Raw genomic sequence first — 24,144 nt, 5'->3', positions numbered from 1 at the left:
ACTTCCCCTGAGTGGGACCTTTCGTCCCCGGGGGAATATACCGAGGAAGCTGCTTCCTTTCATACAGTGGTACGGAAGGCAGCTAGTTTTTTGGACCTGCCTTTGCCGGTGGTGGAGGCGAAACAAAACCTTTTGACAGAGGTGTTGCATCCGGCCTCAGCCGCGGCGGAGCCTCTATTACCTTTTAATGACGCTCTGCTGGATCCGGTTTTAGAGGTGTGGAAGAAGCCGGCATCTTCCCCAGCAGTTCACAGAGCCGTGGCCAGGAGGTATCGGGCGGCTCCAACTGATCCTGGTTTCCTATCTAGGCACCCTACGCCGGAGAGCTTGGTTGTGCAGGCCTCCTGTTCGTCCAAATCAGCGCCTGGTTCTTTCCCGACGGTGCCTGGGGACAGAGACTCAAAAAAGCTAGAGGCGCAGTCGAAGAAGATTTTTTCGTCCTGCAGTCTGGCGTTAAAAGCCACTAATGCGACCTGTATCCTGGGGAGGTATATTCATGCTCTGATAGATGACATCTCCTCTTCGTTTACAGAGCTTCCCCAGGGTCTTTTGGATCTTGTCTCTGATGCCCAGGCTGCTGCGACCCAAATTATCCAGACGGGACTGGATACCACCGACTCGGTAGCCAGAGCAATGGGCACAACTGTGGTGGAAAGGAGACAGGCCTGGCTACGTAACTCGGGCTTTTCGGCAGATGTACAGTCCACATTGTTGGATCTCCCGTTTGATGGGGACAAACTGTTTGGGGCTAAGGCTGATTCGGCCTTGGAACGTTTTAAGGAGAGCAGGGCCACGGCTAAGTCGTTGGGACTCCAAGCTCCTTCTTCCACGGCCTCTTCCAGATTCTTCAGGAGGTTTCGTGGATTTGGGCGTGGCTCTTCCTCCTCTTCCTTTCGGGGAAGATATCAGCAACCTGCCTCTTCCCATCCCTATAGATCTTTTAGGGGGAGGGGTAGGGTCCGCACCAGGGGAGCCTCTCAGCAGCACTCTGCCTCTTCCTCATCCTCTGGCGGGGTGCAGCAGGGGAAGCAGCCTTAGGCTTCCACCATTTCCCACTCACTCCTCTCCTGTAGGGGGAAGATTACAGCATTTTCTCACCAAATGGGAGACTGTTACGTCGGACACTTGGGTTCTCAGTGTTGTGGGAAAAGGCTACACCCTTCCCTTTCGGGAGTTTCCGCCCCTCATCCCGCCCCGCCCTTCGTATTGTTCACAAGAACACCTCCTGTTGCTAGAACAGGAGGTAGAAGTCCTCCTTTTAAAGGGCGCGGTGGAGTTGGTCCCGGAGCAGGAAAGGGGTCAAGGAGTTTACTCAAGGTATTTCCTGATTCCCAAGAAGGATGGTCGTTTGAGACCAATTCTGGACCTGAGGATCTTGAATTGGTTCCTCAAGCAGGAAAAGTTCAAGATGCTGACCCTAGCACAGGTGCTTTTGGCGTTGAACATGGAAGACTGGATGGTGTCTGTCGACTTGCAGGATGCTTACTTTCATATCCCGATACTCAAGTCACACAGGAAGTATCTCCGGTTTGTGGTGGGATCGCAACACTACCAGTTTGCGGTCCTTCCGTTTGGTCTTACTTCAGCACCTCGAGTCTTCACGAAGGTGATGTCGGTGGTTGCGGCAGAGCTCAGAAGGAAGGGGATAGCAGTATTCCCTTACTTGGACGATTGGTTGATCAAAGCCAAGTCCCCGGAGCTTGTGTTGCGTCATCTGCAGTCAACAACCCAGTTGTTGTTCGACCTGGGCTTTTCGGTGAACGAGCCCAAATCTCACCTGGAGCCCTCTCAGCGCCTCCTGTTCATAGGGGCAGTACTGGATACGACATTGGGTCGGGCCTTTCCTCCGCCTCAGCGGATTCAAGATATTCAGGATTTGGTTCCAATGTTTCGAAATGGAGCGGTAGTTCCAGTCCTCAAGGTCCTTCGTCTGCTCGGTCTTTTTGCCTCCTGCATTCTGTTGGTCACGCATGCTCGCTGGCACATGAGGGCTCTTCAGTGGTGCCTCCGAAGGCAGGGGTCTCAACACAGAGGGGATCTAGAGGGTACTGTCAAGATCTCCAGAGATGCTGCTGTGGATTTGAAGTGGTGGATTGCAAGCAACAATCTTTCACAAGGAAAGCCGTTCCAGCAGTCGCCACCAGTGGCCACAGTCATAACGGATGCTTCCACTCTAGGGTGGGGAGCTCATCTGGGGGATCTGGAGATCAAAGGTCTTTGGTCTCCAGAGGAACAGATTTTTCACATCAATCTGTTAGAGTTACGGGCTGTACGTCTGGCTCTCAAGGCCTTCCTCCCTTCCCTTCGTGGTCAGTCGGTACAGGTCCTAACGGACAATACTACCACGATGTGGTACATAAACAAGCAGGGAGGAGTGGGGTCGTACCTTCTCTGCAGAGAAGCTCTTCGACTATGGTCCTGGGCAAAGGACCATCAGATTTGCTTGATAGCAAACCATCTGGCCGGAGTCTTGAACGTGCGTGCGGACAGTCTCAGTCGCCACTTCTCGGCAGACCACGAGTGGCGTCTCCATCCAGATCAAGTCCGTTTAATCTTCCAGAAGTGGGGGTTTCCTCGGGTAGATCTGTTCGCCACTCGAGAGAACGCGCATTGTCCGTTGTTCTGCAGCCTTCAGTATCCGATGCAGGAAGCATTGGGGGACGCGTTTCAAATGACCTGGTGCGGCCAGTTGCTTTACGCGTTTCCTCCCATACCCTTGATTCCTCGAGTATTGAGGAAGATTCGCCAAGACCGGGCTCTAGTAATCGTAATAGCTCCGGATTGGCCAAGGAGGGTGTGGTACTCCGACCTTCTCCAACTCTCAACGTGCCCGCCGCTCCGTCTCCCTTTCAGGGCAGACCTCCTCTCGCAGTCGCAGGGGCAGGTTCTACACCCCAACCTCCAGAGTCTGCACCTACATGCCTGGAGATTGAACGGGGCAACCTGAGTTCCTTCTCTCTCCCGCCTGAGGTAGTGGATGTTATATTAGCGGCCAGGCGACACTCCACTAAATCTATCTACGCTAATAGGTGGTCTAAATTTGTTGCGTGGTGTGGAGAGAGGCAGATTGATCCTTTACAAGCTCATCTATCGGACGTTTTGTCTTTTGCTCTATCTCTGGCGCAGAAAGGTTGTGCAGTGGCTACCATTAAAGGTTATTTATCGGCCTTGTCAGCCTTCATATGTCTTCCAGACCAACCATCTTTATTTAAATCCCCTATTGTTATCAGATTCTTGAAAGGTCTTCTAAATCAATATCCTCCAAAGCCATTCGTTATGCCGCAATGGGATTTGTCCTTAGTCCTGACTTTCCTTATGGGGTCCCCTTTTGAACCTATGCATTCTTGCCCCTTAAGGTATTTGTTTTTAAAAACAGTCTTCCTGATAGCTATAACATCAGCAAGGAGAGTGGGTGAGTTGCAGGCCTTATCAGTAAAACCCCCTTATACAACTTTTTATGGGGATAAGGTGGTGTTGAGGACCAAGGCTGCTTTCCTTCCGAAGGTTGTTTCACCCTTCCATTTGGCTCAGGCAATTACTTTGTCCACGTTCTATCCTCCGCCTCATCCTTCCAAAGAGGAAGAAAGACTGCACCGTCTGGATCCAAAGAGAGCGTTGAGCTTCTTTATCGATAGAACAAAGGATTTCAGGCTGGAGGATCAGCTGTTTATTGGATACGTGGGCAAGAGGAGAGGAAAGGCAGTCCACAAGAGAACACTATCCAGGTGGGTTGTTCTTTGCATTAAAATATGTTACTCTTTGGCAAAGAAGGATCCTCCTGAGGGCATTAGAGCTCATTCCACCAGAGCTAAGTCTGCCACTTCGGCCTTAGCCAGAGGTGTTCCTGTGGTTGACATCTGCAAGGCCGCAACTTGGTCGTCCCTTCACACTTTTGCAAAACATTACTGTTTAGATTCTGAGGTTAGAAGGGACGGCCATTTTGCACGGTCAGTGCTGCAGGATTTCTTGGTTTGACCATTTAGGCACCCACCGCCGGGCGTGGTACTGCTTTGGGACTCTATTCATGAGGTGAGGAATCCACAGGTAGTTGTATCCATCAGAAGAACGAGTTACTTACCTTCGGTAACGACTTTTCTGGTGGATACATTAGCTACCTGTGGATTCCTCACGGTCCCACCCGCCTCCCCGTTGCCTTTATGGTCTTGCCAAGTAATCCTTGAGTGCGCTCCTCTTGATCTTTGAGGGTGCAATAGATGTATATATATAATATATTTATATATATATATATAGGTATATGTGTATATATCTTATGTATATACTTGGTGTGTGTATATATTTTTAAAAGAAAGAGTTTTATATATATATATATATATATATGTACATAAAAAAGATTTACAGTTATTCATACAATGTGGTGTATTTTTACAATATAATGGATGTTGCTTTGTTCTTTCATTGCATTGCCTGGTTGTTCTCATGCACGTAAAAAATGATTGGTACTGACGTCCGCACGTCGTCGAGGACCTCTTATTGCCTGTATGACGTCAGACGGCGTCGCGTGCGAGACAGTGACGTCCTCGTCGACGTGCAGAGACTAGTAAGAAGATTTCCGTAGAATGCTGGCGCCATGGGAGTATTCATGAGGTGAGGAATCCACAGGTAGCTAATGTATCCACCAGAAAAGTCGTTACCGAAGGTAAGTAACTCGTTCTTTCCGTTTTTTAGTCTTTGGGTTGATAAAAGGAAAATGTGGTTCAATAAGTTTAAGGGTGTGACATTCACCCCATAAGTAATGTTTATACATGCTCATTGCATGAGTTGCCCTGGAGTGCACCTAGGCATGCAATATACGCAAGACTGCCCCCACTTCTCTCTCACGCTAAAGGATGTCCCAGAAGAACATTTTAAATCGCATATAAAAGCACACACAGTAACTCAAATAAAGTGACAAAAACATGCAGACACGAGTAACTATAAAAAGTTTGTCAACCTACATGTAAGACACAATCATTAGGCTTCAAAGGCAATGGGGGTGGAAGATCCCGGTAGTCACACAAGGGGGAAAAAATTAAATTGTCTAATGGAAAAAAATGTTAGTCCTGTGGTTCCTGTCAATCCCAAAATTCCAAAACCCCCGACTTACTTCATCAAGGGTCGTCATCTTCCTTTTTCACCTACAAGGAGCCCCACACTCCTGGGATGTCAACACCCCGGGGGCCCGGGGGCCCGGCAGCTCTTAAATGGAGTTTACACGAGTCTGATGAGCACTGATAGAGTCAGCAAGACTGAAGCAAATGCGTAAACACTCTTCGACCAATTGATCAAAAGAACATTTGCCAGAGTTCCTGCGTGGTAATAAATAGATCCATACTTTGAGCATTTCTTGTTGTCTGCATTTCTGAATAAGTCAAGATCTGGAAAATCCCACTCACAGAAGATGTTGTGCAGGATATCTTCATTTATTAATCATTTGTGAATCTCTTGAATTATTCTGTTGAGAGAATCTGCTTAAGCATTCCGTATTCCAAGCAGGTGGGCAGCTGTGATGTGCAAGAGTGGACATCTTAGTCTCCAGCCACTGATGCTTTGGTCTCATTTGCAGATAGGTATTTAATAAAAGAAAAATGCAGGAAGCCAGAAAATCCCACAGGCGCTGAAATTTGGTGGGTGGTCAGGCGTTTCATTCTTTGAAGCAAGAAAAACGCCTCTCCAATGAAGGCTACACTCTTGCTCATAGTGTGTTCATAAGTGCCCCAAGGAACCGGGTGAACTACACTGGAATCACCAAGGACGTGGAGTGATTTTCTCTGAGACCCATTTGATGAAACACAGATAGTGTTGTAATGACGCTGGACTTCTTGAGGTGTTGATGCTTTTAAAAGTCAGACATCTAAGTATGGATAGACATAGATTTGAATTCTTCTGAGCTTTACTGCAACAATATTCTTCTGAGGTGTGCTGCAACCACTCCCATCACTTGAAAAAGGTCAGTGGTGCTGCCTTGGAAAGGAAGAACTTTTTTTTATTGTTAATGGGAATTGCCCACCCAAAACCTCAAGAATTTGCAATGTTCCAGAATGATGAGGATATGAATGTAATCTAACTTGAGGGCTCACAGCACACAGGGAAGTACCAACATTTTAAACTTTTCTTTCTTTATGCATTTGTCAGCCTAAGGCCTAGGACTGGGTGGGTTTTCCTGTTTTAGTCCTACTCTGGAACCACGAAGTAAGAGGAGTAAGCCCCCGTTCTTTTCCGGTGCAGAGGGACCAATTTCAGTCCTCCTTTGCTTAGAAGGGCGCTTATGTACAAAAATGCAGCTCTTGATGATACTGAGATTTCTTCTGTGGCAGTAATGGTTGAAGGTGATGACTTGAACCTCAAAACAGTTATACCCAAATCTCACCACCCATCTATCTGTTATTTTCCACCACTCTACCAAATGAGTGCTTATGCTTCCCATTTCTGGAGTCCCAAACGGAAATGGGTAGACATGGTTTGGCTGCTGTTGTTGGTTGGCCACCCTTTCCTTTTGCTGTCTTTTGAGCTTGGAAAGTCTTCTGATGTTGTTGTTGCTGATAGGACTACTGTGATAGTTGATGGGTTTCAATCCTCTGATGATGGTAATGTCTTTTGCAAAGTTTGTATCAATGCTTACTGCACTCCTTCCGTTTCTCTAGGCCAGCTACTTTAAGTGTCTTCAACTCTGCTTGTAATGCACTACTACTCGTTATCTCCCAGGGCCCTAAAGTATTGCTGGAGAATGGTAGGTGTAAAATCATTTGTGAGCCTCTAGCTTTAATCCTGTCAGGTGGAGCCATGAAGGTCAATAATGGGCCAGGTCATGATAGTACAATGAGTGGCTAAATCAGAAGAAGCACTATTCACTTGATTGGTGACCTACACACCATCTTGAAGAACTTTTAGGAAATCCTGTCTATCTTCTTAAGAATGCTTTCTTAAAACCCTATAGAGTCTCCCACAAAGGTATGTCATACTGTCAGAATAGGTTGGTTGCACTTGCTGGTTTTGCTGATGTTCCATAAAACGTCCTTCTGACTGTGTTGGGTTTCTTACTCTCCTTCTTAGGAGGTGCTGTGGAATGTGGTGAAGTGGGATGATGTATTTGTGTCACAGCCACTATAACTGAATAAGGTGAAGAAACCAGATGAGGAAAAAAAGGGTCCAGCTCAAGAGGCCTGTATTTCTTTTGTAGGTGTGTTGGTGAAAATTTAACTGAAGCTGGAAACAACTCCATCGCCGGTTCAAGAAGAGTTGAAAGGAAGGGCAGCAAAGGACAAGAAGAGGAATGGTAGTGCAGGATTTTAAAAAGCCCTGAAGGTTTAGTTTCAATCATTGGTATTGGGATATTGAGTTTATTTAAACCTCTGATCTAGTTGAAGGTTGTAATGTCATCGAATAGGCAATCCAAAAGAGTCTAAGAGAACTGATGATCAGAGGATGAAGAAGGGTAGGTGTTCTGGAGCATCTTGTAGCTCTTGACCAGTGTGTAGATCATAAACAGTGAAGAGACCCGCTGTGGTTTCAAGAGTAATGTTGTGAAGGAGACTAGTGATTTGAAAGGTGATGTCTGATTTCACTTCTAGAGTGATATTTTTTGTTTTGGTTATGGAAGATCTCAAACTTCCAGTGGATGTCACCAGAGTATAAGTAGGAGACTGAGGCACAGATGATGGAGGTAGGGTCGGTGGAGGAGCTGTAGAAGAGGTAGGTTGAGAAGATGTTGGATGCACTGGAGATACCAGTGCTACTGGCTGCATTCTCCGATGTGTGAGATGAGGCATAAGAGTTGATGCAGGTGATAGTCTGAGTTTGTGGAACCCTTTTCTTCCTTACCTTGTGGACCTACACAGCAGAAAGAAGGATTGATCTGCTTGAAGTCGAATCCCTTGATGTCTGGAGTCTTCACTAAGTCCAAAAGGTCTTTGACGTCAACAGCCTTGTTCTCATTGATAACTTATCTCTCCTCGACGGTGAGCAAGATGTGACTGACCCTACCTTTGATGTCATAGGCCTTAACATCAACTGCATCCAACTCTTTCTTTTCCACTTGGTGAACCCTTTCTCTGGATCTTTCCTGTAGGGTGTCCATGTGGAAGGATTGGAGACAGAGGGAAGTCCTTCGCCATACCACTCAGATCTTCTGGATGTCTCTTCACACCTATACTGTTCTTCCTGAAGACCTTGCAGCCTTATCTACTTTCTATCTTTCAAAGGTCTTCTTGACTTCTTCTAATGGAAGTTACAGGAGGCAGTAAGATGAGAAAAAGGTAGGCAGACAATACAGACACCATGTGGGTCTGGTTTGCCTTTTATCTCCCTCATTCACGACACTTCCCAAATAGATGGAAGTAAACATATCAGACATGTCAGAAAACAGAAAAAATGTGCTGTTAGTCCCTAAAGAAGTTGAGTGAAGTTGTTTTTGTACGATTTGGAAAGATTACCAAAGAGGGAAAAAAAGTTTAAAAGGTCAAGCTCAATGCTTTAGGAACCTGTCAGTAGGAGCCAGAAAAAAGAACTATTTCAACTGCTACCTACAGGGTAGGATGCAGTAGCAGTGGCGTGGTGTACCTTTTTTAAATAGCTCCTTATTGATTTTACTGATTCGTTTGACATTTTTGCAATTCAGGCTTTATTTCACTTACTTGTAAAGCATATGCAGCATCTCTTAGGATCACTCACAGTCCCTTAATATGGTGAGAGTTTGAACAATAAAAAGATAAAACTATTACCCCCTCCACCCCTCTGCCTAGAGTCCAGCAGCGGTCAGTCAGCACAATATTGAGTTGATCGGATTTATCTCTATCATTGCATCGTTACCCGACTCCAATTTGTCACTTAATCAAGAGGGCTAGCATGTCAAAGTCATCAGGAGCTACTCAGGAGATCACTCACAGTTCACATTCTGTCACAATCCCATTGTGTGCATATATTTCTTACCACAGCTTACAGCACATTTGTTTGCCCCTCTCTGTACAATAGTAGATCATTCTATTTAGCTTCCTTGTCATGATGGCCACTGACTCGCTCCCAGAACCCCTTCTTCTAGCAGTGCGTAAAGCACTTAGGGCCATATGTATGAAAGCTTTTTCCCATAGACACAGAATGGGTAAAATCCTTTCGTACATCTGGCCCTTAGTTCCACCTCAGACCACTTCTATACATCTTGCACCCATGTTTTGGATTCAGGATCTGTGTCTGCCTTCCATTCCAATGCAATATTCATTTGAACTATTATTAAAACTAGGTTGATGAAACAACAGATATACTTCAACAGTTTGATTGCTGCATCTGACCCAGCATGCACATCAAGGGGCAAGCAACACTGACATACCCGAGATCTCACTGTGAGCTCCATAATGGAAGCTCAAAACAGCCTACTCTGCGCACATCCTGACACCATGTGGTAGAAATCAGCCTGTGTTTATTGGCACCTTGGGCAAGAATCAGATGTCCCAGGGAACATCTTGGCTATCTTGGGAGACAAATAGGTATGGTGTAGGTATTTTATCTGGGTTTAAACTGGAGATTCCTCGTAACTGTCCTGGGTATCCTCGTATGCTGGACGAGGGAGGGCACCATCCGTGACTGTGGTATGGGGTACCTTAAAGGAGCAGGACTATTTCCCCAGCCTTTCAGACAATAAACTATTAGGCTATATTGTCCCTATTTAATCTCACCCTTCCTTTAAAAATGTTTGTGAATGTGTTTTTAAGGTCACTAGGTTTTTCTAGTTGATGTAGCCTGTCATGGGCTGTTCTAAAATATTTCTTTTGCCCAGAAAAAACAGCCTTTTCCTAAATAAAGGATAAGTAAAAGAGTGCCCTGGGATCCTGCGCGTGGGCAAGACAAGTCATTGCTTCTTACTAATACTGAAGATCTCCTGGAGGAGGATCAAACTTTCCCAAAGATAGGTTTGTGATATGTTTAGCGGAAATGTAGAAGACATCAACTTTAATTTGCAGATATTTCCATTAAGCCAAGTCTTTGCTATGACAAATGAATACCCTCTAATACAATAGCGTTTAAACGTCTGCCAACAGAATCCACTTCACAACCACACCGTAGGCACAACGGCCTCCTAATATAATTAAATGTACATGTTGCCAGCGACAGATAAGGCGCTTCGGCAATAATAAAAAGTGCTACCATATTTGGAATCCAATTAGCAGAAGCAGAGAGAATGCTTACAGACTGCCCGCCAGATTGCATGCAGACTTTATAAAGTAAAGCACTCCTTTTCGCTGAAATGCAAAAGGCTAGACTACGGAAATATATATGCAGACCAAGATATAAAGTTTACCAGCACCAGCTAAGAACAGACTTCCCTTGATTTTAGATTTTAGAAGGGTGTTTGAAATGTGCATTAAAAGAAAAACAGTTGTCTCTTAGAATGATGAAAAAGTCATATCTACTTTCCAGAAGCATTGGCTGAATTGCTGATTCTATGTGAAAAACGAACATAACACAAGTTGAGCTGCTTGAAAATACCTTGTGCATTTTCAGTAATGGATGCCGTCTCTTTCCCATGAATACTCACACTTTCAGAGGCAAAATGATGGGTGGGTGGGCGAATGGCAGACCAAGATGTTGCAGATGTTCGACAAAAGAAAGAAAAAGGTAGCAGGGGTCTAACGTGTACAGCACTTCCCTTGAGTAGATACACTGAGTTTAAATTTGTAAAGACAAACTGCTCAAGAGGTGAGCACTACTATGCTACCAAAATAGTGCCATAAAGTGTGAAAACAAGTCCTACATTGGTTCTTGCCAAGCACCAACTGTATCTCAGAAACAAGAAATCACGCAAATTAATTAGATCCTCCTTCTGAACGATAATCTGTTCAATATGTCTTACGCTCTACAGGGAGAGTACTATAATACTTTCTAAACTATTCCTTAAATCCAATGTTTGCAATTCTGTTATTCATGCTGATAGTTCACACCCTAGATCTCAAGTACACTCCATCCCCTAAGGGGAAATGATTAGACTCAAATGTAACCGAGGTGAGGACCCTGTGTTACTTACCGAACTGAATTATCCGGGCTTATCCAGTTACAATAATTGACAAAGCTAAACATAGGATATTGTTTGTGAAAAGCCAGTCCTTGCTTAAAAATAAACTGAAGGTTTTTAAAAAGACATCTAGGGTGACGCAGATCACACCATACTACAGTTTGAGCCATGTGTCTTAGAAGATTCTGTATTGACAATGGCAGGTCTTGAATTTAGACACTTCACTTAAGGATCTGGTTGCCACCAAAGCTCCAGTAACTTATAGTATGAGTAAAACATTACATAACATATTATGCCCTAGGTTCATGGCACAGGACAACAGAGAGGTTGCTACTTGCTGGCTCCAGCCAAAACCATTGTGTGCTTTTTTAAGTGTGGGCATTGCAATATTATTCCGTATGCCTTGGGCAGACTAAAATGTTTTCAGTGTAATACTTTGACCAAACATAACATCAATGCTTTTAACAAAATGTAACACCAAATTTGTGATTTATTGTATTGTATGTATATGTCAACTTACTTACATAGGAAGTACAATAAGACCAATGAAGGAAAAAATACAAGAGCACATGCATGCCATCAGAAATAGAAAAGGGAACTATCCTCTTGCATCTCACATCATTGCCCAGCACGGAACCAGTGAATTGGCCAAAATAAGGTTCCACACCACTTGAGTAGCTTCAAAACATCCCAGAGGAGGTGACAGAGTCCGTGCTCTTCGTAGACTGGAGACTAGTTGAATCACTAAACTTAGAGCTGAGGATCAAAGTATCAATATAGATCAGGAGCTACATGTCTTTTTTGGATGGTTCAAAAGTTCTGTTCGAGGCAGGTCCAGCTTTCTTTACTACATGTTTATTTGTTTCATGCACTGAGTATCATCATCTATCATACTGGGCCAGGGTCAGACTATGAGTGCCTAACTTTGCTTTTACAGTTTACGATAGGGCTGGTCTCTTTCTTTGCATTCTATTGGCCGCCTTCTTTCTCTAGTAACTGCTTTGGGACTTGGTCTTCACTTCACGATGGGCACCTTATCTGTCCTAACTTTTTTAGACCATGTTCATTAATGCACTTTTTTCACCTCTGATTTGATCCCTTTCTGGGTTCTATGAAGGCCTCCCCGCTCCTCTTTTTTTCCTCATTATTGATACATGGCTTTGGGAAGCACTCTATATTTTGATTCTGTCTGTACTCATCAATGACGCCATTCAATCAATCAATCAGGGGTCCAATATAGTGTGGCTAATCACCCGTCCGGGTCTCTAGGTGATGGGGGGAGAGAAGAATGTGTGTTCTGCAGCTCAGAAGAAGTGCTGAATGGCCAGTTCAGTCGAAGAGCCAAGTCTTGAGGTCCTTCCTGAATTGAGGGAGATTGCCTGAGATGAAGAGGAAGAGAGTTCCAGGTCTTAATGGAGTAGTAGGAGAAGGATCTTCGAGCTGTGGTCTTGCAGATCGGTGGGATGGTGGCCAGGTGAGCAGAAAGGAGTTTTCAGGTGGGTGTGCGGAAGGCGAGGCTTTGGTTGAGGTATGCAGGTTCGATGTTGTGGAGGGCCTTGTAGGCATGCGTGAGGGGACTAAAGGTGATTCTTTTGTTGATCGGGAGCCAGTGTAGGTCTCTCAGGTGACCAGAGATGTGGCTGCGGCGGGGATGTCCTGGATAAGTCTAGCGGCGGTGTTCTGGATTCTTTCCATCTTCTTTTGGAGCTTCTGGGGGTTGCCTGTGTAGTGTGTGCTGCCGTAGTCGAGCTTGCTGCTGACGAGCACCTGGGTGACTGTTCTTCTGGATTCAATGGGGATACACTTGATCTTTTGGAGCAGGCGTAGCATGTGGAAGCAGGAGGACCAGGTGACGTTGAATTGGTGGTTCATAGACAGCGAGGAGTCAAGGATGATGCAGAGGTTGGTCGATGTAGGGGGGGAGCTCCAAGAGCTGGGGGCCACCAGGAGTCATCGTAGGTGGACGGGGTGGTACCCAAATGAGGTCTTCTGTCTTGTCGAGTTGAGCTTGAGGCAGCTGTTTTTCATCCAGGCAGTGACTACCTTCATCCCATGGTGGAAGATGGTCTTCGTGACTAGGTTTGTCGGTGGGGGAGAGGATCAGCTGAGTGTTGTCAGCGTAGGACACTATATTGAATCAGTGGTTTCTGACGATGTCTGCTAGTGGGGCCATGTAGATGTTAAAGAGGGTTGGGCTCTGGGAGGAGCCTTGGGGGACGCCGCAGCTGATCTCTGGGTTCAGATGTGAACTGTGGGAGCCTGACTCTCTGGGTTTAGCCGGTGAGGAAGGAGAGGATAAATTTCAGGTCTTTGCCGTGGATGCTGGCGTCGTGCAGTCTTGCGCAGAGGGTGGGGTGGGAGATGGTGTTGAGGCAGCCGAGAGGTCCAGGAAGATGAGGGCTGCAGTTTCACCTTGGTCCAGGAGATTGCGGATGTCATCTGTTGTGCTGAGGAGAGCAGTCTCAGTGCTGTGGTTGCTTCTAAAAGCCAGATCTGGTGGGGTCAAGGATTTGGATGGTCTGTATGAATTTGGAGAGTTGAGCGTTGATGGCTTCCTCAATTACTTTGGCCTGGAAAGGGAGCATACAGATGGGTCTGTAGTTCTTGAGGTCTACCAGGTCTGCAGAGGGTTTCTTCAGCAGGGGGTTGATCTCTGAGTGTTTCCAGTCTTCAGGGATGGTCGGTGGTCTCAATGGAGCAGTTGGTGCTGCAGAGCTTGGGGGCGATGGTATCGCTGGCTCGGGGAAAGATGTGGTGGTGCAGGTATCCTAGGGGGCTCCTTAGTGGATGGTCTTCATGATCTGTAGGGTGTCGTTAGTGGTGAGGGTGGTCCAGTTGGTCAGGGTGGGCTAGAGTCTGGAACCTTTGGGTACGGTGGTTACAGGCTTCACCTGTATACGACCCTGAGGTGCCAGCCCTGTAAACAATCCATTGATTATTACTGCTGCTCCTCGTTACACCAGCTTTCCACAGGTTTCAAGGTTCCTGCGGTCAGCACACTACTCCTCGGGATGTCCGGCTCATAATGGCCGACGCGTCAGACGCCCTAGACAATGCGCGCCGCCATAATGCCTAGACCTCCACACAACTCGTGTTAGTTGTGCTTACAAACTGCCGATCATCCCCCTTCGAAAGTTAGGCTGCCCTGGCCCAACACGGGTGTTCACAACGATAAACAAACTGCCAGCGAGTGTTACTGTGCAAAGGAAAGGGTAAAAATAGCGTTGAAAGGCGAATAAGGAAACAAGCACACGTGGGACAATAGTAATGGGTGAAAAAATAGGCATTACGGATGACACATTGGGGAGGTGGTGGAGAGATGGGAGAAAAAGAGGAGTGTGTTAAGTATGAGGAAATCGATTTAGCGCTTTATCAGGAAGGGTAACTGAGGTGAATTTGTATCCTTTTAGTGGGTAATGACAGTGTCGGGTGCTGCTGAGACTCTGGGCAGCATGAGCATTACCGTGCCCACTATCCTGAACTGCCCCTCAGCTTAGGGAGCGATCGTCCAGGAACCCTGTAACTTCTCATACACTAGAAGGCAACAACAAGTCAAAGGCCAATTTTCATTTGCTATCTTAAAACTCAACCCCCGTTTGTCATTTTCCATTTGTAACCGATAGACATTTCAGTGATGTTAACTTGCACAATTCTTTTTTCTTTTAGGTTTGAGGTACTCAAGTTGTTGCAGCCAAGAAGTGAGTAAAACAGACCATCAAGAGAGAGACTAAAGCAAAACTTCAGCCCGCAGTTGTATCCATGAACAATGCAGCGTCTGCGAAGCCTGCTCATGCCTTGAGCCTGTGGGATGGGGCTGCTGGAGGGACTTCACATGCTATCAGGATGGCCTCACCTTGAAATATTCGCAGTATTTGTACACAAACAGGATGATGACGTTTTCCATGTTGGTTTGGAAAAAAAAGGGAACATTGCTGCACCTAAGGGATGGATAAGAGTCCGGAATTTTCTGCAGCGATGAACACCAAATAGTTGCAAGCCAAATAACCGAACTGTGCTTTTCTAACAACTAAACTGCATTTTCTTTGTTGGAGCTCCAATTGTTGGCCGATGTATTTGAACAAAAAATATAAGTCCATACATGCCAGAGCTCTCCGAAGGTCTGTGTATCTCGGTATGCTTGAATAACAGTTAGAATAGGGGAGCAATGCACATTTTCTTCCATGTCCCATTAGGCTTGTCTGTGGAGGCTCTGATCACCGAATACCTCTTTAATGAGCCATCTTGAGAAAATGCGACTGGTAGGCTTGCTAATGAGGAGCCCAAAAGATTGAACTTGGCTTATTTGCGGAAGCTTAAAAAGGAATGATGGCAAGGCACAATAAATAAAGATTTTAAACAGTGTTACTGGGGAACTTTAGTAAGTGGTCATTAGCTCAACAATTACAATCTCTGACTGCAAGGGCTTATCGCTAACACTGAGATAAAGAACGTGAACCTCTGCAGTGCATAACTCAAAGTGATGGGGTCCCTGCATAATGTGATGAAGGGCCCCCAAGTATCCCATATCTCACAGATATTCATTGGTCTTGGGCTGAATGGTGTCCCCCTTGAAGGGTTTGGGGTTCCTGGAGGGTTGTGGGTCCACTTGCGTTGCCAGGGCTGCAGGGACCTGTGTTACGCCCCAGGCTTGAGGTAAGACTGTAAGGAGGATTGTGTATTTAGTATGGAGCAAGCAAATAGAAAAAAGTGTGTTGGAGCCAGAGCTGCTTCGGTGAGTGGTGCTTCCAGTAGAGGTTGGTGGTTGGAGCTTAGTCAAAAGGTAGCCAGTCATGGTGGAGGGATTCTCAACTGCCCATTCCACATTCTGCAGGGAGCCCCAAACACTTTGTGGTAAGCCTCTGTCAGAGACTGGGATAAACCTATTGTAGTATACACCAGGAAATAGAACAGCATGCTAACAGATTGTGCAAGATATATTATGATTTCTCTGTGATAAAGTCAAGTGCATGCAGGGTGATGGCCTGCTTAGCAATGACTGACAGTGGTAGTTCATCAACAACCCTGGCTCTCAAATGTGGATAGTCTCACTGGAGAGCTCAAACTGTCAACCAGCGGCAAGCTTCACTGCCCATTCTATGCCTGGACTTCTTTGAGTAGAGTAATATCAAATACTAACATGCTTATATTGCAAATTCGGACGTTACCGCAGGAGATGATCATTGAGAGGTTTTGAGTCTGGAAAGTTTTCAAAATTATTTCAAGAATAACTCCTGGAGGTGGGAGTTTGCAGGCATTTGTATTACAGAGGCTCTATGAGGTTAATTAAGAGCATCACACATATCACAGACAGAAACTTTCTGGTGGGGTTGCTAGGTCCCAAGCAGAGGGCCCTCCAAGCCCTCTCCAGCGGTTATGGGTCGGCTTAGATATCTGTACTAACTGTGAGGCAAGAAGCTGTTCTCAGAAACCAGGACTACCATAATTAGTCTTTTTTTGCTCAAATGTGATGGAAAATGTATCAGTAAAAGAGGAATGATGAGCCCAGATCACTTGCTTAATAATAAACCTATAAAAATTAGAAATTAAATCGAACGCAGAGTAAGAAATGGACTCCTGCACTCAAACTAGTTAGAATAACCAAAAGGCAAATCTGTGCACACTATTTCTGAATGCAGGTAAAGGAAAACACACATATGCTTCCCTGTCTTTCTGTTCCTTTGTGAATGGGACCTCTGCCCATAAATACTGGCCCATTCAGAGAATATACTTTGCATTGAAGATAAGGCAATTTCAAAGTTCAGAAACTCCTGCAAATCAAACTAACCTGCTTTTCTAATTTTTCAAAACAAATTAAAAGTCGGAAAGATGACTTCGGGGCATTAGCAGTTTTATTATTCAGCATAAACCATATACTAAATTTTCAGATGGTTTTGCATTTAGATTAACTTATGTTCTTAATGGTGTACAGAGCTTCCTTTTACAGTCAGACTATGCCAAAGCTTTAAACTGAGGAACATCTCCCTCTAAATATTATCATTTAACATTTTGCAACTTTGAGTCAGCATTCTGATTAAGTAATTTTAGAAATTATAGACTGCTACATATATCAAATATTACAATTTTAAGACCACAAAAAAAGTTACTTGAAAAATTGAGTACAAGGGTTTGAGAAGGCGAGGTGAGCTGTGCTCACTACACCAAGTTTGTGAAATTTATCTTGAAGTAGGAAACAATGTGTTACTCTTATTTCACTGTCATGGTTTGATAAGGTCAACAACCCAAAGAATACAAACAGAAAGTCCAGTGTCGTAGGCTAATGAAGTTTTCATGGAGCATAGAAATACATTTTGATTGTTGAAAGCCATGACTTAAATCTCAAATCACTAAACTCAAACGATTACTTTCCACTGTTGTTTGCTCTGTCCCTAAACCCAGAAACAACTTTCTAATGTTCTTGCTTCTGACTTCCCAGCAGGTCATGTTCAGATTTCTACCTTTATCTCCTGTCTGCAGTTATCTACAGCTGGAGATCACAATACATTGCTGTGGCCGGAAGCACCCTCTGCTACCACTTTCCAAAGACAAATCGAAGCGTACACAGTGAGGCTTCAAACAATCTGTTCAAAAGGCATTCTTTCAGCTTAATACCATAACCTGAATGGATACACCGGTATCAAGAGTTCTTTATCAAAGGGTCAGGGTGCTCCAAAAGGACATTACTGAGAAGATGTTCTGCTCTGCCTGGGCTCACAGAAAGATCCACGCTAACAAACACAGGAGATATTTCCTGTGCTTAATTTTTAGAAGAACAACTGCTGGGGTCCATTTTATTTCAGAAGCCCAGCGGTGTTACTATTTTCAACTCATGCCTCTTTCTTGCACCCACCGATCTCCCTGGCACTATATCAAACTATTGAAGGTTTTTTTCATACCTGCATTCTCTCTTTTTCCACTGTTCTTCTTTTGCTCTTCTTCCTTCTTTCCTCTGTTTGCCACCTTTCTCATGTTCTGGGTTAAAGTCTGATGATTTAAAATAGGTCCTGGGCTCCAAAAAAGAGTGCAGGTGGGCTCCAACAGCAACCACTTGCTCAGCTTAGGCTCTTGCTAATTTCCTTTGGCCAACATGAAAAAACACATTTTTCTCTGAAGGAACTACAGCCACAACCACATTAATATGGTGAAGTGCTTGCCGATTCAGTAATACAGGTCTGATTCTGCCACTGTCAAGAAAGACAGCACAGTGTACCTAGTTAAAGCATCTTGACCAGAGGACTTACAATCAGATCAGCTGCACAGGATGAATGTTTGGCACTGTATCTGCCACATCTTTTCCCTTTCCTTTGTGTAATTAAGTTAAAAGTGTGCGTAAATAACACTGAAGTTCGATTTGAGCACATAGCATATATTGAGGAGGTAAAGCAATGACAGGTTTAACAAAGTTTCACAGACAAAGAAATATGTTTCATTAGTACTGGATCTTTCATAGACTCACATGTTCGAATCATCCGATTCGTTGAGGTGGGACTTTCTTTGTATCATAATGAATAAACAGTACAAAAAGCTAGCAAAACTCTGATGGCTTAAAGTCCACTGTGTTAGCCTTCCCATGTCACAAGAAAAGAACCAGACTTCAGTCAATCAGGACACAGGAGGGTCAATACTTCTCCCCTCACGGGCCACATTACTTCAGATTTCTTACCACATGTGGTGTGAGATGACATCTCCCCGAGCTCTGCTCAGTTTTCTCTTCAGACTTATTTTTCATACTTTCCACAAATTTTGATCTTCGCCAATCTATAATAGCCTCCTTCACCTCTAGATGAACTTTCCTGATAGTATTTATGGCAGAAACTCTAAAAATGTAATTTTAGGTCTTGTATCTTCTGTGGGATGTTAGCCTACACTCTGAAGATCCCAACAAGAATAGTATGCATTGTCTGCAACACTTTGATAAACCCAGGGGCTGTAAATATTGTTACACTTTTTTTTTTTGGCAAGACACAGAGGAACAGAGAAGGTAGGCTGCTTCAGTGGCTTCAGGAGATTAAGGCAAAGACATCCTATATTCAGGAGAAGGGCAGCAAGCTTCAAGGATGACCAAGAAAGCCTATGAAAAAGAGGCCATTTAGACTAATATCCCCCTATATGTTCCTTTCATGGTTAACATTTTGTTGACAAGGAGGAAAAAATGGCATGAGTGCTGAGGTATCATCTCCTAGACCTCAAACCTCTACATCTGACATCTCAGAGTGTCATATGAAAAAGAAAAACTTCCTGAGAGCACAATTGGATCCTTCCACTCCATCTCGGAAGCTACAGTCTCAAGACGAAAGACCAAGGGGCCGTCGATGGTTGAACCATGACAAAGAAAATGCCAACAGATCAGAGAGATCCAGAAGCCTGCCACATTTTCAACGACAAGATCAACAGTGAACCCATGGATGACACACAGGTCTTTGATGACTAAACCAGTGTCAACAGCAGACTCGTCAACAAGACCTTCTAAGGTCATTTTAATTTCAGATAAGGGACTACCTATGCAAGTTCTCCAGGAACACACATCGCCAAGTACGGTATTGTCCTTTCCATCTAGGCACTTACTAGACTCTGAACCATTAGAGGACAACATTCCCTTTGGAGCTTCTTAAAGCCCCACAGAACTTAACGTTTAATATCTGGAAGATGACAAATGCAGACAATACATGGTAGACGAATATTCCTTTGCTGAACAACTACCATCTCAACCTGCCACAAAGAAGATGTTGGAAATAGAAACCATCAAGAGAATGTTATTACCACGATGAATCCATGATGAGGGTGCCCAGAGCGTTGGTAAAAAAATGTGTGCTTAATGCTAGAAATATTTACAAATGATTCCCAGAGCAAACAATATCGCCAGGGGCACAGATGCATACTCAAACGTCAAGACTTTGTAAGCCAAGAACCATCCAATGTAGAACTAGTCCTAGATTACCTATTCCAGTGGTGCAGCCCACACCTACAAGACCTACTACACTCCCCTGCACAAGGTCATGTACTCAGATGATGACCAAGAGGAAGGTGAAATTCCTGATGATCCACCAGCTGATGTAGGATCCAAATAGGATGACTATGCCACTATCGTCTCTGCCAAGTCCACCTGCAGCTAGTTCACCACAAGATGGCATTGCCAGTTTTCTCACACTGCTCAAGAAAGCATCAAAAAGATTTGCCCATCAAACCTGTTAAATGTTTCCTATATGACTTCAAGGAACCAACAAGGAAATAAGTAAGATCTATCCCTATCATCATGTCATCATTATGTCAAGGCAGAGGGTTTGAAGATCATGGGAAACCCAGCAACAGTGGCACCTATCATTCCCCACCTCAATAAAAAGTATAAAGCCCATGGAAGATCTCCAGCATGCCTCATTGTCACCGAGACCTGACTTGTTATTACGCCAGCAGCTCAAAGAAGGTCAAGGAACCCTTCTGTCCCTTGCTCTGCACCTCCTGATAACTAAAGCGGCTACCACCTCAAAGCTTCCAATGCTCTAATTCTCTTTGGAAGATATGACAAGCAGATCTGGTCAGACTTGAGCTCTTACCTATAACACCTTCTCAAGCATAAGGGAAGTGAGGCAGAGGCTATTATCCATGAAGGAAGGAGGACATCCTCCAAGATTATTGATGCAGTGATGGGTATAGCCTCTGCATGATTCCAACTTGCAGGAGCATTCGTTCTTAGGCGTCAAGGTTGGTTTAACGTAACATCTTTCCGCCATGAGGTCCTGACAAAGAGCACTGACATGCCCTTCAATGATGAGGCATTATTTGTGAAGCATGATGATGAGGTGTTACAGTCCATCAAACCAGACACTGACGTGGTTAGATCCTTAAGTGTACCGCAGCAAAAAAATACCACAGCCCTTTCGAGACGCTAGAGGGGGAAGTCAGTTTGCGTACAGACACATGTGCCAGTCTTACTGCACCCAGCACTACCAGCTCTGCAGGGCTAATTCCAACAATACTGACAACCACCAACTACCATTTTTGTACTCCAGACATACACCTCAGAAAAAGACGGCAACAAAACAGTTATGTCAATACTCTTTTAGACATCTGTGACATTATCTTGGAACTGAACATGAGTCAGTTTAATTCCCAAAGTGGGACGAATTTCCACCTTTTACAAAAATTGGAGCTCTATTACAACAGACCGTTGGCTCCTCAAATTATTTCTCAATTGGCACACCAAGGAATTTGACAGCATGCTGACTGCAAACCTGCTGCAATGGAGATCAAATTAACATCTTCCATAATTACAACTGGGGAAAGAACAATTACTTTGGAAGGGAGCAATAGAGATGGTTCCCTACTCACAACAAAACTATGGTTTCTGTTCAGATTATTTTCTCATAAGAAAGAAATCAGGTGAATGGGGACCGATACTAGATTTATGACATCTCAACAAATTCTTAATAAAGCAATCATTTCATATAGTTACGCCAGCTGTTGAAAAAGGAGAAATTACATGACATCCCTAGGCCTTCAAGATGCTCATTTACATCATAATGCACCCTACCCACAGAAAGTACTTAAGTGCTGGTCACTATTACCAGTTCAGAGTCCTCCCATTTAACTGCATATGTATGGACCCAGTGTCAGCTTTCTCAGAAGATTGGGCCACAAAATGTTCCCTTACCTGGACAGTTGGCTCTTAAAGGCCTCATCCTTTCAAAATGCAAACTATCTATGAAGGTTTGTCTTCTACTGTTCAGCACACTAGGATTAATCCTCAACAAGATCAAATCCTCCTCAAAACTGTAAAGAATAGCCTTTATGGAAGTAATTCTTAACACAGAGCAGGGCAAAGTTTTTCCTACAAAGGAGAGGGAAAAAGAATATCCGCTATTCATCCCAAGCTATGAAGAATAGAGTCTACATTGGTCTGCATTTCCAAATCTTTCCTCAGGATGATGTCATCCTGCATCCCTTTAATTCCAAATTGCTGCATATGAATGAGAACTAGAAATCAATGGTCTCAGGACCAAGGTGTTTTTGACGACTCGAGCTCACAAAAAAAAAAAAAAAAAAGAGGCAATACACTGGTGGGGAAAATAAATACTATTAACTTTCCTTCATTCACCCCCACCATTCATAATGACCCCGGATGCCTCCCTCAAAGGTTGGGGAGCTCACCTTCAGGACTTAGAGGTCAATGAAATGCGGTCATTTCAACAGTCCCCGATGTATATCAACCTTTTGGAACTGCAAGCAGTGTCTTTAGGTCTCCCGGCCTTCCTCCAAGGATTTCAGTTTCCTCAGTACTAGTATGCACAGATAACACAACAACCTTGTACAACTTAAACCGGGAGGTACAAGGGCATGACTTCTTTCCAGAGAAGCATATAAGATTTTGAAGTGGACAATCAGCCACAGAATTATTTTGAAAGCGGATTATGTCGCAGGTACCAGCAACCAATTGGTTAACACCATGAGCTGATCTTCAAATGAGTGTCACAAATGGGAACTGGACAGTCACCAACTGAGGACCATCTTCCAGAAATGGGGAGCTCCAAACCTGAATCTGTTTGCAACAAGAACTGAAAGTGTTGTTTCTATGCAAGCAGATTCCCACAAAAAGAAGCACAAGGAAACACCTTACACAAAGCATGGACGGGGATTTTTACCCATGTTTTTCCATCAATTCTAGTGGTACGGAGAGTCATAAGCAAAATAGAACCAGAACCATGCTGCATGATTGCATACGGTTTCCAGAGAAAAGGGTGTGCCATCGCCAAACAAACAGTAGCACAATGGGTTTCAGTGGCCATATTCTTCTGCCGTTTAAAGGCAGGTCACCCTTTGCAAGGTACATTAAGGTCTCATTCCCCAAGGACCATAGCAACCTTTACTGCGTTATTTGAGGGTGTCCCTCTGTTGCAGATGTGCAGATCTGCCACACAGGACACTCACACTTTCACTGGACACTACTGTCTTGATTCACCCATTTATAATGATGCTACAATGGGACAATCGGTTCTTGGCCTTCTATGTTGAGCTGATTAAAACATACTTTTGTCGTCCGCTCCATTCTTTGCCAATACTGTTCATGCAAATACACATTTTTTTTTTTTATCTATAAAGACATCTGTATACAGGTCGTATTTACAGCTCACCACACTGATTCAAACATGTGAACCTATGAATGTTACAACTCTGGTGAAATAAATAAGAAATCTACAGCTATACTGTGGTTCAACAGCATTGGTATCTTTCATTGATTTATATTTAACCCACCATCCTTCCAGATGCAGGCATCCCTCACTGGGGACCTAAAACACACTCCCGAGCTAAGAAATCTAAAGTGTAGTGGCTTTTGAGGGGAGAGGTGTTGGCCTTCATGTGTCCTGACTAGCTGAAGTTTGGTTCTTTTCTAGTTATGTGGACAGGATAATAGAGTGGTCATATTAGGCCATTAAATCTTAACTAGTTTGTTGTACTGCTGATTCGATATATCACTGTGAGACTCCTGACTCGCTGACAGGAATGATTCAAGAATGTGAATCTATGAAAGACAGCAGAACTGGTGTCCACAGTTTACAGGTAAATAACTTGTTTTTTTCAAGGCATTAAAATGATGACGAAAATCTGCAGACTCCCACCAAAAATATGTATATTATATAGAGATATGAGTAAATTATTATAGTTATATATCTTTCTCTTCCAATACACAGTACTTATAGCCATCTCCTATCTACAGGCATGATCTTTGTACATTTAGAATTATTTATTGTACAAAACACTTCAGATATTGCTTTTGGTGATTTTTTTAATAACAGAAAAAGGCACTGTATATCTATTAAAAATGTTTTGTTACAAAATTTGTGCAACGTGATTTATTTTTTAATTGTCTTACATAGTGCTAGAGCCCTCAGCAGTGGCCGCTGGTGACTTTTGATGGGGCTATACAGTTGTTTCAGTCTTTCAAAGTGCCACAAAGCCAGACAGACACAACAGGGGTTGTGGGTGGTCCTCTTCAAGACTAAGGGCCTGATTTACATATCAGCGGATGGGTTACTCTGTCGCAACGGTGACGGATATCTCATCCGCCAAATTCTAAACCCCACAGGAACTAATGGGATTTAGATTTCAGCGGACAGGATATCCGTCACCGTTGTGACAGAGTGAGCCATCCGTCC

General features: G+C 44.2%; 1 protein-coding gene across 1 annotated transcript in view; it reads left to right on the top strand.

The window, feature by feature from the left end:
• EDN3 (endothelin 3) overlaps positions 1–22,064 on the top strand; it is a 306,240-nt gene extending 284,176 nt beyond the window's left edge. The window contains exon 5 of the mRNA XM_069243422.1: positions 14,666–22,064. The gene's annotated coding sequence lies outside the window, so the exon portion shown is untranslated. The remainder of the gene's footprint in view (positions 1–14,665) is intronic.
• The last annotated feature ends 2,080 nt before the right edge of the window (positions 22,065–24,144 follow it).

The sequence above is a fragment of the Pleurodeles waltl genome, chromosome 7, assembly GCF_031143425.1.
Source record: "Pleurodeles waltl isolate 20211129_DDA chromosome 7, aPleWal1.hap1.20221129, whole genome shotgun sequence".
Lineage (NCBI taxonomy): Eukaryota > Metazoa > Chordata > Amphibia > Caudata > Salamandridae > Pleurodeles > Pleurodeles waltl.
The sequence above is the reverse complement of the archived record's forward strand: the minus strand, read 5'-3'. Positions and strand labels throughout refer to the sequence as shown.